Below are 11,086 nucleotides of genomic sequence, written 5' to 3' on the forward strand. Positions count from 1 at the left end.
AGGGACCTGGGCTTGAACTATGACCTCTGCCAGTGGGTCTTGGACTTCCTGACGGGCAGACCCTAGGTGGTGAGAGCAGGCAACTGCACCTCCTCATCCATCACCCTCAAAATAGGGGCCCCCCAGGGCTGTGTTCTGAGTCCCCTCCTCTACTCCCTGTACACACACGACTGTGTGGCTCAGCGGAGTAGCAACACAATCATCAAATTTGCTGACGACTAGGCCTGCCACGATAACACATTTTGCTGGGCGATTAATTGCCCCCGAAAATATCGCGATAAGCGATATTATTGCGACCGGTTAGAGAATTTTTTTTGAGAAATTTATTTCCCAAAACTTTTATTTTGAAGCCCACCGCTCCGTCTTTTCCGGTTTTAGACTTTTATTTTGAAGCCCACCGACCGGACCGGAAGTATTGTTGCGATTATCCTAAGCAGAACATATGAGCCGACAACATGTCTCGTCCGGTTGTTTTTGAGCTAATAACAAATGTTGAGATTGTTGGTGAACAACTAACTTTAGGTTAGTTTTAACGTTAGCTACTAACGTTAGATGCAGCTACTACAGGCAATCAACGATGAGGAGGAAGCGTCAAAGCAGTATATAATAGAATAGCTGTGGTGCGTAGGCACTGCAGCACGACTCGAAACTACCGGAGTGTTATAATAAATTAATTCGTGTTTAACTTGTCCCCGTGTCCAGTCCTTTGACCAGCCCCACCCGTTCATTGTAAACAATGATGCATGTAATTGTATTAACGTTATTCTGTGTTGTACTTGTAGCTATGCTATACGTTGTATTTCGTTTGTTAGCTAATGTTGTTAGCATGGAATGAGAATCAAAGCTCTATCTTTCATCTTTATTTAGCAGTCCAGTTTCTCCGGGCAGTAGCGAGTAACTACTTGGGTCTAAAAATAGCTAACGTTACACTACAAATAATGCTACTTGGTTAAAAGGAGCCACACTATTGAGAAATGTAGTTAAGCTGTGGCGTTGCCCCACGGGGCTCCCGTGCTGTACTCTAGTAACGTCAGCGACCCGCCTCCCAACACGGACAGTGACTGACAAGCGGCACTGGTTCCGCCTCATTAAAACAAACGCGCAAATAGCAATTAATCGCGCCCGTCAAAATCATTGCATTCATTTTAATTATCGCAGCAATTAATCGATTTATTGCTTATCGCGGCAGGCCTACTGACGACACAGTGGTGGTGGGCCTGATCTCTGCCAACGACGAGAGGGCCTACCTGGAAGAGGTCAAGGTCCTGGCGGGATGGTGCCAGGAAAACAGCCTCTCCCTGAACGTCAGCAAAACAAAGGAGATGATTGTGGACTTCAGGAGGTCGGGGGTCAAGGACTACAGCCCCCTCAGCATCGACGGGGCACCGGTTGAGAGAGTCAACAGCTTTAAGTACCTCGGAGCCTACATATCCGAGGACTTGACATGGACCACACACATTGACAGTGTTGTGAAGAAGGCACGACAACGCCTCTACTTCCTCAGGCGCCTAAGGAAGTTCCAAGTCAGTCAGAAGATCCTTAAGAACTTCTACTCATGTACAATAGAGAGCATCCTGACTGGCAACATCACCTCCTGGTTTGGGAATAGCACTGCACAAGACCGAAGCAGACTACAAAGAGTGACACGTTCAGCCGAACGCACAATCGGAGGGGGGCTCCCCACCCTCCAGAACATTTACAACAAGCGGTGCAGGGGAAAGGCTAAGAGAATCATTAAAGACTCCAGTCACCCGAACAACTGCCTCTTTGAACTGCTGCGGTCAGGCAAGCGATACCGGAGTCTCAAGGCTAGAGCTGCCGCGATAACCGCATTACCGCTGTTGCATCACGCTCACCGCAGAGTTAGGCTGAATACCGCGTCACCGCTGTTTTTTATCATAATAATAAAGTTGGCTTGCGGCTCTGCAGATATACCCTACTCGGTTCCAAGCGACCCTATTGGGTAGAAGTGGTACCAGAAAAGTCCTGTGAAACATTGCAGACCACTGACTGGTCAGAAGAGAGACGCGTCACACTTTGTAGCCTCTGAGTCTGAACAAAAACAGAACGCCGGCGGCGCCATCTTTACTGCCTCGCTAAGGATGCATTTCATTCAGGATTTGTTTGCGTCTTTGCGACAGAACCAAGTGCAATAAACAAAAAAGAATGGATTCACTGTGTATTCTGCCTTATTTATTGATGAAACAAAACCAACATCAACCCAATTTACCACCGAGCGTAGAGTTTAGTGTCACAACAAGATCGCTGATGTGTTAAGTTTGTTGTTGTTTTTATTAGCCTAATACTACCGTCAGCCGATATACACGAGAGGTAACGTTAAACGCGGGTTTGCTTGGTACACAATGAGAGGTAACGTTAGCTTTGGCAGAATAGACGCAACGAGAGTCTGGTTAATGTTGTTATTGATTGATTGATTGATTGATTGAAACGGTGTTAAACTCTGGCTTGCTGCAAGCCCTCGGACATCTATGCCCACGGAGCTTTTAGTGTACACAAGCGAGCGGCCCCGCCTGCATCCCCACACGGAGACAAATGGGGTAGTACCTGGCTGCAGTGGAAAAGGAACGAAGTACCAGGTGCCTAAAGCGGGTCGAGTCGAGTAGGTACTATGCAGTGGAAAAGCGCCATTAGACTAGAGGCAGGCTATAAGAGTAGACTACTAAAAAAAAAAAAAAATGCATTCAAACTTTTTTTTTTTTTGTGCGCACTGTGCGGTAATAACCGCGCCGGTAGGAAATATTTCGCAAATTCGTGCGGTAAGGAAAATATCAATACCGCGGCAGCTCTACTCAAGGCGAGCACAGAAAGACTCAGAAGAAGCTTCTATCCCCAGGCCATCAGGCTGCTTAACGAACAATGAACACTACACAACAACAACCATCAAACGCACATAGCACACACATCCACACGCACACACTCACTTTAAACAAACACTGTAGCACCCACTCCCCACACTTTATAGCACACACTCACTTTAAACAAACACACTGTAGCACCCACTCCCCACACTTTATATTTATTGATGAAGGATTGCACTACAACTCGTACACCTTACTGTAAATTGTACCTAAATTGTACCTCATCCCATTTCTGCTTTGCACTATATAATATTGTACATTAGTACACTGCATAGTATTGTATATTATATGGTAACTCAGTTACGTCTATTCTGCATCGAACATTGTACAAATGTCTATACTGAACACTGTGACCTCATTTTCTACTTCTAATTTACATGCTATACTATGTTATTTGATACTATCTTGTCTAGCACAGTCTCTGGAGCGTAACAGTAAGAAGCATTTTGTATGAAAGTATTCTGTACTTCTGTATAACAACTATTAAAGAAACTGGAGTGCTGGACGTCCCGTGATGACACCCACCCAGGAGCGACCCCCCTCTGCGTGCCCCCCTGTCTGGGGCTGTCTCGTAGTGATGACCGGAATGTTCGACGTCCCGTGATCGGGAGGATGCGACACTCTCTGCGTCGCCTCCTGTCTCCCTGTCTTCGGCTGTCATCTCTACTCTCAGCTACAATGAAAATATCATCTCTACTCTGGTACAGTGAGAACATCATCTCTACTCTGGTACAGTGAGAATACCATCTCTACTAAAGGGAGAATATCATCTCTACTCTGCTACAGTGAGAATACCATATCTGCTACAGTGAGAATATCATCTCTACTCTGCTACACAGGGCTGTACAGTGCTACGAGGGCGTAGCATATTGCCCCTAAAAATAGCCTGCGCTAGTAGAAAAAAATATTTGTGGGCACCCTTGCTAGTACTGATTTCAACCCTTTAATTCGTATTTCACTCCTTTTTTTGAGGAATTTAAACGTTGCGAACTAATCTTGTTGGCCGTTTTCTATATCTCTCCTCCCTCGGTCTCTCTCCGTCTGCCCGAGGAGCGGGGCTGTTACTTACACACTCGCGCCCCCCCCCCCCCTTACACACACACACACACACACACACACACACACACACACACACACACACACACACACACACACACACACACACACACACACACACACACACACACACACACACACACACACACACACACACACACACACACACACACACACACACACACACACACACACACACACACACACACACACACACACAGACGGATAGAACGAAACGTTCGAAAAAAGCATGCATAGCGCGACCTGTGTAACATTAAGTTACACTGCCAACTCCTATCTTAACGTTAGCAAGCTAAGCATGCATAGCGCGACCGGTGTAACGTTAAGTAACTTGTGTTCCGCGGGGAAAGACCGGTCATCACTGCATACAACTTGGTTTAATCCAAATATCCATTCAGAAACTTTGTATTATGAAATAATTCTGGGATGTCTGACTATTTCCCTATGCCTTGTTTGGTGTGAGTTCAGCTGACACTGTTGACACGCCCACTATGCAAAGCGTGCGCTCTCACACACACAGCTCCGGTCATGCATCCACTCAACTCATGGAAAATATATCATCAGGCTATTGTTCTAAAAGTATCTCTACTAATAAAATGGAGTATTGAACCGTTTTTAACAGCTGGGTATTGGACATTCGGCAAAGGACGCCGGGTGCGGGAATCAAACCTGGGTCGGCCGCTTCGCGACGCAGCACGATACATGGTGTGCTACTAGAGCGCCCGAGAATATCATCTCTACTACTTTTGCATTGATGATCGACAGTGACTTGATATTTGCTAAATATTTTAATCTTAATATTACGTTTCTCTGCCACGAGCAGTAGCTGACATAATAGTTCTCCTATTGTATAATTTAACAATGTCGGCATAAAATAACCTAATATGTTGATGTGTAAAAATGCTCTTGTGTGACATGATGTAACCCGCACTCGCTCTATTCATTCCATCCTGCCTCTGAAAGCCTGCAACCAGGGGGACAGCCCCTCAGCTTCAACAGATTGTTGCACCAAACTTCTTATAGTATGTATTGTACACACAGTGTATTTAATTGTTTAGTTGTTGTACTTTAGCCATTGAAAACAAAATAAGACATTGCCAGGCAAGCAGGACGTTTCACTGGCTGTCCCTGTATCCTCATTCTCCTGTGAGTGTGACATTTCAGGATTTCAATTCTGTCTTTCGGTTTCATCTGCTTGCGTTACTGGTTGATTTGCTGAAACAGAGTACAGGGGGGTAGAGGCATGTTTTTCTTGAAATATGATCAGGGGCGCTTCGTTTCAGAGGTGTGTTGTCATCTGCCGTAGATTATAATGTGCAGTGAGACAGGTGGAGAGAGAGACGGAGGTGGAGAAAGAGACACTCAAACTGAAGACAGCAGATTCAATTAGACTTAAGACAGTGTGCTGCAAAATGCGACCAATCATTTACTGCTGTCATTGTCTGTTTCAGTGAAGTAAAGCCATACTTGAGAGCGTTTTTCTTTTGACATGCTGCTGCTCTGCTCATCGTCTGCCACTTTTGACATGCATGCAAGACTGCTGGCTGGGCAGTAGGTGAGATTAAATCAATTCTGTATCCTCGACTGCCCTGTGAGCCCAAGTATTTGAAAGGCTAGGGCATGGATGTAAGATGTCACTTGCGTGTAGAGAATAGAGAGGTCAGATGGTATTAAGTAAGCATAGCTGTCTAGAGCAGCGGTTCTCAAACTACGGGTCGCGACCCAAAGTGGGGTCGTGGGTAGGTGACAGTGGGGTTGTGCATTGGCAAGTAAAAACTCAATTAAAAAAATCATATATGGTACAATGGTTCACACTGTTTCGTAAACCAACACTGGAACCATCTTTGGATAATTTGATTGAAAACATTATTCAACTGAAGGCATATATGGGCCTCTGTGGTTTAAATTTGATATTTGACATGTTCCTTTCGGCTCTGCTAAAAATGGGGTATAGATTTCCCTATACAAAACGTGGACACATGTCCAAGACTCTGAATTACTTGATGTTGTTGTTGTTAGGTCTGTAGGCTCCATGTACTTCAGCACACCACACATGCCAATGGTCCAGTAAGGTGAATTAGGCTTTGACACATCGCTGGATGTCAAATATAGTATGCCAGACCATCAATGTCTAGGTCTTTTTTTGCCCTTAGGGATAATATAGAACGGGGCATTTGGCAGCTCCTTCCAATCAAAGGCTCAAAGCTTAACTAGAATTCACTTGTTTAGACAAAACACCACCCAGTCAACTAACACACCACTCATCCCACTAAAACACCATCCATCCAACTAAAACACTACTCATCCAACATTCTGTCCTCCATCTCTCCCAGTCTCCTTTTCACAGCCAGGCGGGCGGACACAAGCAGTGTGGTGATATATTACCCAAGCCTGCCAGCCAGCCTCAGCTCAAGCCCTCTCTTTCCCCGTGTGTGTGTTAGCCCTTTTGCTCTGCGTCTGTAGGGACAATACAGCAGTAGTATGGCCAGCAGGCCGCCCCGCTTCAAACTGTCTAGCAGAACAATAGGACCGACTACATCCCTCTAGCAGGCTCTCCAGAAACACAGCCGACCACTGGACTAGCCCTTCAATCAGACCTACCAGTGGTATGGTCCGAGCATGATTGCTGTCACACACTATTAAAATGTGGGACATTAAACTAAATAAGTGTATCTCTAATCTATGAAACCCTAGTTGACCATATAACACGTCAAGCCAGTTCAATAGCAAAAGCAGATCAATATTGTGTGATTGGATCATGACTGGTCAATAACGGTCTATCACAGAACACTGTTGTGTTGTGATGGAGATATAACTGGGCAAAAGAACAATGCATTGTAAATACTGGTTTTCAGTAGTAGTACACCCACACGTCAAGCATCACTTCGCTCAAATTATTTCTTCAGAAGCAAATCAATACAATACAATTAAATACACAAACACACTACTTCAAAGAAACATGCCACTGAATAATAGAAATGCACGAATATACTCGCTAGCCCTACAAGAGCAACAGCTGTCACTGATGCTAGCCTAACTTAGTTGCAACTAACGTCAGCCAATGTAGCTAGGCAGCTCAATGCTAACCCCGTCTCCTGCCTCCAGCTGTCCTGGTGCAATTATTAGCGTTAACGAGTCAAACACACCAGCTCCCCTTCTTGGTCAAGTTAGCACCGATGTTGTTTAAATTATTATTATAGCAGCTATTGTTTACACCCGAGACGAGGCCAACTATAAAGCGCACACACAGTTGTATCTAGTTAGCCAACACCAACAGGTTTACATCAACATTAGCTAGACTAGCTAGCCAACTGTAGCGAGCTAGCCAACGTAATGTTAGCAGAACGTTACCTGCGCGCTGAGGTCGACTCGACAGCATCAGCTAGCAAGCTAGGTAGATAACTAACGTTAGCTATTTTCATTATGTTTTGCTGGCTAGTGTTAGATCATTTACCTTGGTGACGTTAATATCCCAAGACGAGCTCCTTTGCCCGTAGGTTGTCGATGATGACAGCGTGTTGTCGGGCCGTCTTTTCTTCACAACAACGTCGCCAGGCAGCAGCTAGTGGGGCGCAGGTGACACTAGTTATCTGTGTCCACGTAGCTCAGCTAGCTCACTGGCTAAAGAGTAAAGACATGAGCTACTAGCTACTTTCTACTCAACCTTGTCTAGGGGGGCTTGGGCTTGCTATCGAGACCTGAATGCTGTCAGTCATTTCAACTCAATCTAACTGGCCCGGCCTAAATGCTATTTTGGATTCTCACTCGGTCCTCTCTTGCTATCTATTTAGAAGTGACACGCGCTTTTACGGTATGTTCTCAGCACTACCAAAATAATCGGTGTCAAAACGGCAGAGCGATGAAGGCCATCTTGTTGACAAGCAGCTGCACAAGGCCTGCAGCCAATGGAAATGCAGAGTCGATGGTGTGCCCATATATGGCTTCTCCACGACTCCCCTCCTCTTGCCCCCTGCTCTCTCCCTCTCTCTTTCGTACACACACACTGCACACAATAACCACTAACAAAACAAGCATGCCAAGTTTCGATGCACAGATAAACAAAAAAATAGCTGATGCTGAAAAATAACAGCAAGAAGATGCACCTTGCACTCTAGCCTGACATGTCAGACCCATGGACCCGTAGAAATGAACAAATAGCTTGCCAGCGTAAATGGTTGTCAATAAAGTAAGTTTTAAAGTTTGATTTACCATGGTGAATGGCTTCCCACCCTCCAGAACATTTACAACAAGCAGTGCAGGGGCAAGGCTAAGAGAATCATCAAGGACCCCAGCCACCCGAACAACTGCCTCTTTGAACTGCTGCGGTCAGGCAAGCGATACCGGAGTCTCAAGGCGAGCACAGAAAGACTCAGAAGAAGCTTCTATCCCCAGGCCATCAGGCTGCTCAACGAACAATAAACACTATGCAACAACCATCAAATGCACACAGCACACACATCCACACGCACACACTCACTTTAAACAAACAACACACTACAGCACCCACTCTCCACACTTTAGATCACCTAAACACACTTTATATTTATTGGTAAAGAATTTGCACTACAACTCGTACACCTTACTGTAAATTGTACCTCATCCCATTTCTGCTTTGCACTATATAGTATTGTATATTAGTATATTGCATAGTATATTGTATATTGTATGGTAACTCAGTTACTTCTAGTCTGCATCGAACATTTTACATATGTCTATACTGAACACTGTGACCTCTATTTTTACTTCTTTTTACATGCTACTTTATTTTATTTCATACTTATCTTGTCTAGCACAGTCTCTGGAGCGTAACAGTAAGAAGCATTTTGTATAAAAGTATTCTGTACTTCTGTATGACAACTATTAAAGAAACTTGAAACGTGATGTGTTGGTGTCTTGTCAAGCTGCGTGGTGATAACATTAACACAATATCTGCCACGCAATATCAGCATCTTATAGCTCTACCGCCAATGCTGTAAACGGTGGGAGTCGCTCACCTTGTTTGCAGGGATATAATTATTTAAATATTATAGCTATATCTGCAATACTATGTGGGAAAGTAATATTTTTTCCATTCATACATTGTCGTTTTATACCGTGGTGAATATAAGTATAGTACGCTAGTTATAGGCCGCGATGCATATTATACTTAATCGATTGTCATTTCGTCCCTATACATGCTTAAAAAATAGGGAAACAATGTCCAGGCACACACTCCAGGTTTTTCCAAATTTATTGGCAGCCTGAAATCATATCATGACGTTTCGGTGTGAACACACCTTCTTCAGAATGGCTTGCTTGGACATTGTTTCCCTATTTTCTATACGATATCAGAGGTTACAGCACCCAGTATCAAGTCTAGTGAGGTGAGCGCGTTCTACAACTTTTGTCCCTATAGGCTACATGCTACAATTAAAAATTCAAATGCATATGATCGGTATATATTATGTTCCATCATGCATGCAGGACATGGGGGGGGGGGGGGGGGGGTCATTTATGATTAATTGATTGTCAATAACGGCATTCGTTAGTACAACTGCATACGTTGATCAAGTCAAGTCAAGAGTTTTAATTGTCACGGCATACAAGTATACAATGAAATGCAGGTGGTCTTGCCTGCAACGATGTGCAATACAGTGGTACAACATATAATTGAATCCAATAAAAAAAAAACATTGTGCAATAAACAGGTAACATGGTGTGACATCTCGGTATCTGTACATAGTTATTTACAGAGCATATAGGACATGCTAGGTAGCTTTGGTAGTGCAATACACTGTTCCTGTTATTCTAATTTAAAGTGGCCTTTCCTTTTGGCCATAAGTGTGCGGCATGAGTGTGTGCCCGCTCATGTTAAAGTGTTAAGTGGCTGCTAGTGTGTGACCGTGCACAGCGTGCGTGTCGTGTGTGTGTTCATGTGTGCTTGTGTGTGGATAGTTCAGTGTTCTGTGGCACTCAATGTTCATTGTTCAGGGCTCTGATGGCCTGGGGGAAGAAGCTGAGCCTAAGCCGCTCTGTCCTAGTAGCTGGGGTTCGCAGGCGTCTGCCTGACCTCAGCAGCTGGAACAGGCTGTTATTGGGGTGGTGAGGGTCTTTCATTATCCTGCAGGCTCTGGATTTGCACCTCTTGTTGTATAGAACCTGCAGGGGAGGTAGTGCAATACCCGTGGTACGCTCGGCTGAGCGCACCACTCTCTGTAGGGCCTTCTTGTCTTGTGCCGTGCTGTTTCCATACATTTTGTTTTTTATTTTATTGTAAATGATTACTCTACATACAAATGTTATCTATAGCTCCTTTAACCCTTTCTGCGCCAAAAACGAGTTAACTCGTTATTGCTGTCCAATCGCTGAGTGCCACATATATAATCCATCAGATGGATTGCAATGATAGAAATGGACAATCAAGCTGGAATTAACGTTAGATTGCTCCTACCTCTAGCCGATAGGGATGGGTACCGAATTCGGTACTTTTGAGGTACCGAACCGAAACACGTCGGTACTACCGAGTATCAATTCAAGTGAGATACAAAAAAAAATTAAAAATTTACCTTTTTTCTTTTCATGTCAACATTCACACGCACAATATATGCTTACCTAGGATTTGACTTGATTCAACAACAAAGCAGTCGGAGCAATGGCAAGCCGAAAACTGTCGAAATTGTAGTTATTTGAAGTTTGGATTTTTTTTACGACTGAGGTAGGTAAATAAAATTTCTTGGGACTAAAGTACAGAAAAAAGGTACCGTTGGGTATCGGTATCGATTCACAGGTACCGGTACCGTATCGGTACAAATGTGAAAGGTACCCATCCCTACTAGCCGATGAGACTGCAGAAATAATATTCCAATTATTTGATTGCCATCTGCTAGATCGTATTTCCGTTTGGCCGACGCCATAAACTCCAAAAGCATATTGATTCTTGCGTCTCGAAGGCGATTCAATGCACTCGACTGTTCATCTGGATCCACGTTACAAGATAACTGCGCCCGGACGACATTCACAGACGCACAGAGCCATGTTTCCTGCAGAAAGTAAGTGCAACATCGGCCGAATACCACCAGGCGGCGGTATCGGGCCGTTGCAATCTCAGACAGAGTGCCAGAGTTTCCCAGAGCCTTGCTGGATGAATTATG

At 44.5% G+C, this 11,086-nt stretch overlaps 1 protein-coding gene across 1 annotated transcript in view; it reads right to left on the bottom strand.

Moving 5' to 3' along the window:
* The window catches only part of fbxo46 (F-box protein 46), a 73,384-nt gene extending 65,623 nt beyond the window's left edge, over nucleotides 1–7,761 (bottom strand). Inside the window, exon 1 of the mRNA XM_084328983.1 lies at nucleotides 7,411–7,761. The gene's annotated coding sequence lies outside the window, so the exon portion shown is untranslated. The remainder of the gene's footprint in view (nucleotides 1–7,410) is intronic.
* Between the last annotated feature and the right edge of the window lie 3,325 nt (nucleotides 7,762–11,086).

Source organism: Notolepis coatsorum (assembly GCF_963971535.1).
Source record: "Notolepis coatsorum genome assembly, chromosome: 1".
In the NCBI taxonomy this organism is placed as follows: Eukaryota; Metazoa; Chordata; class Actinopteri; order Aulopiformes; family Paralepididae; genus Notolepis; species Notolepis coatsorum.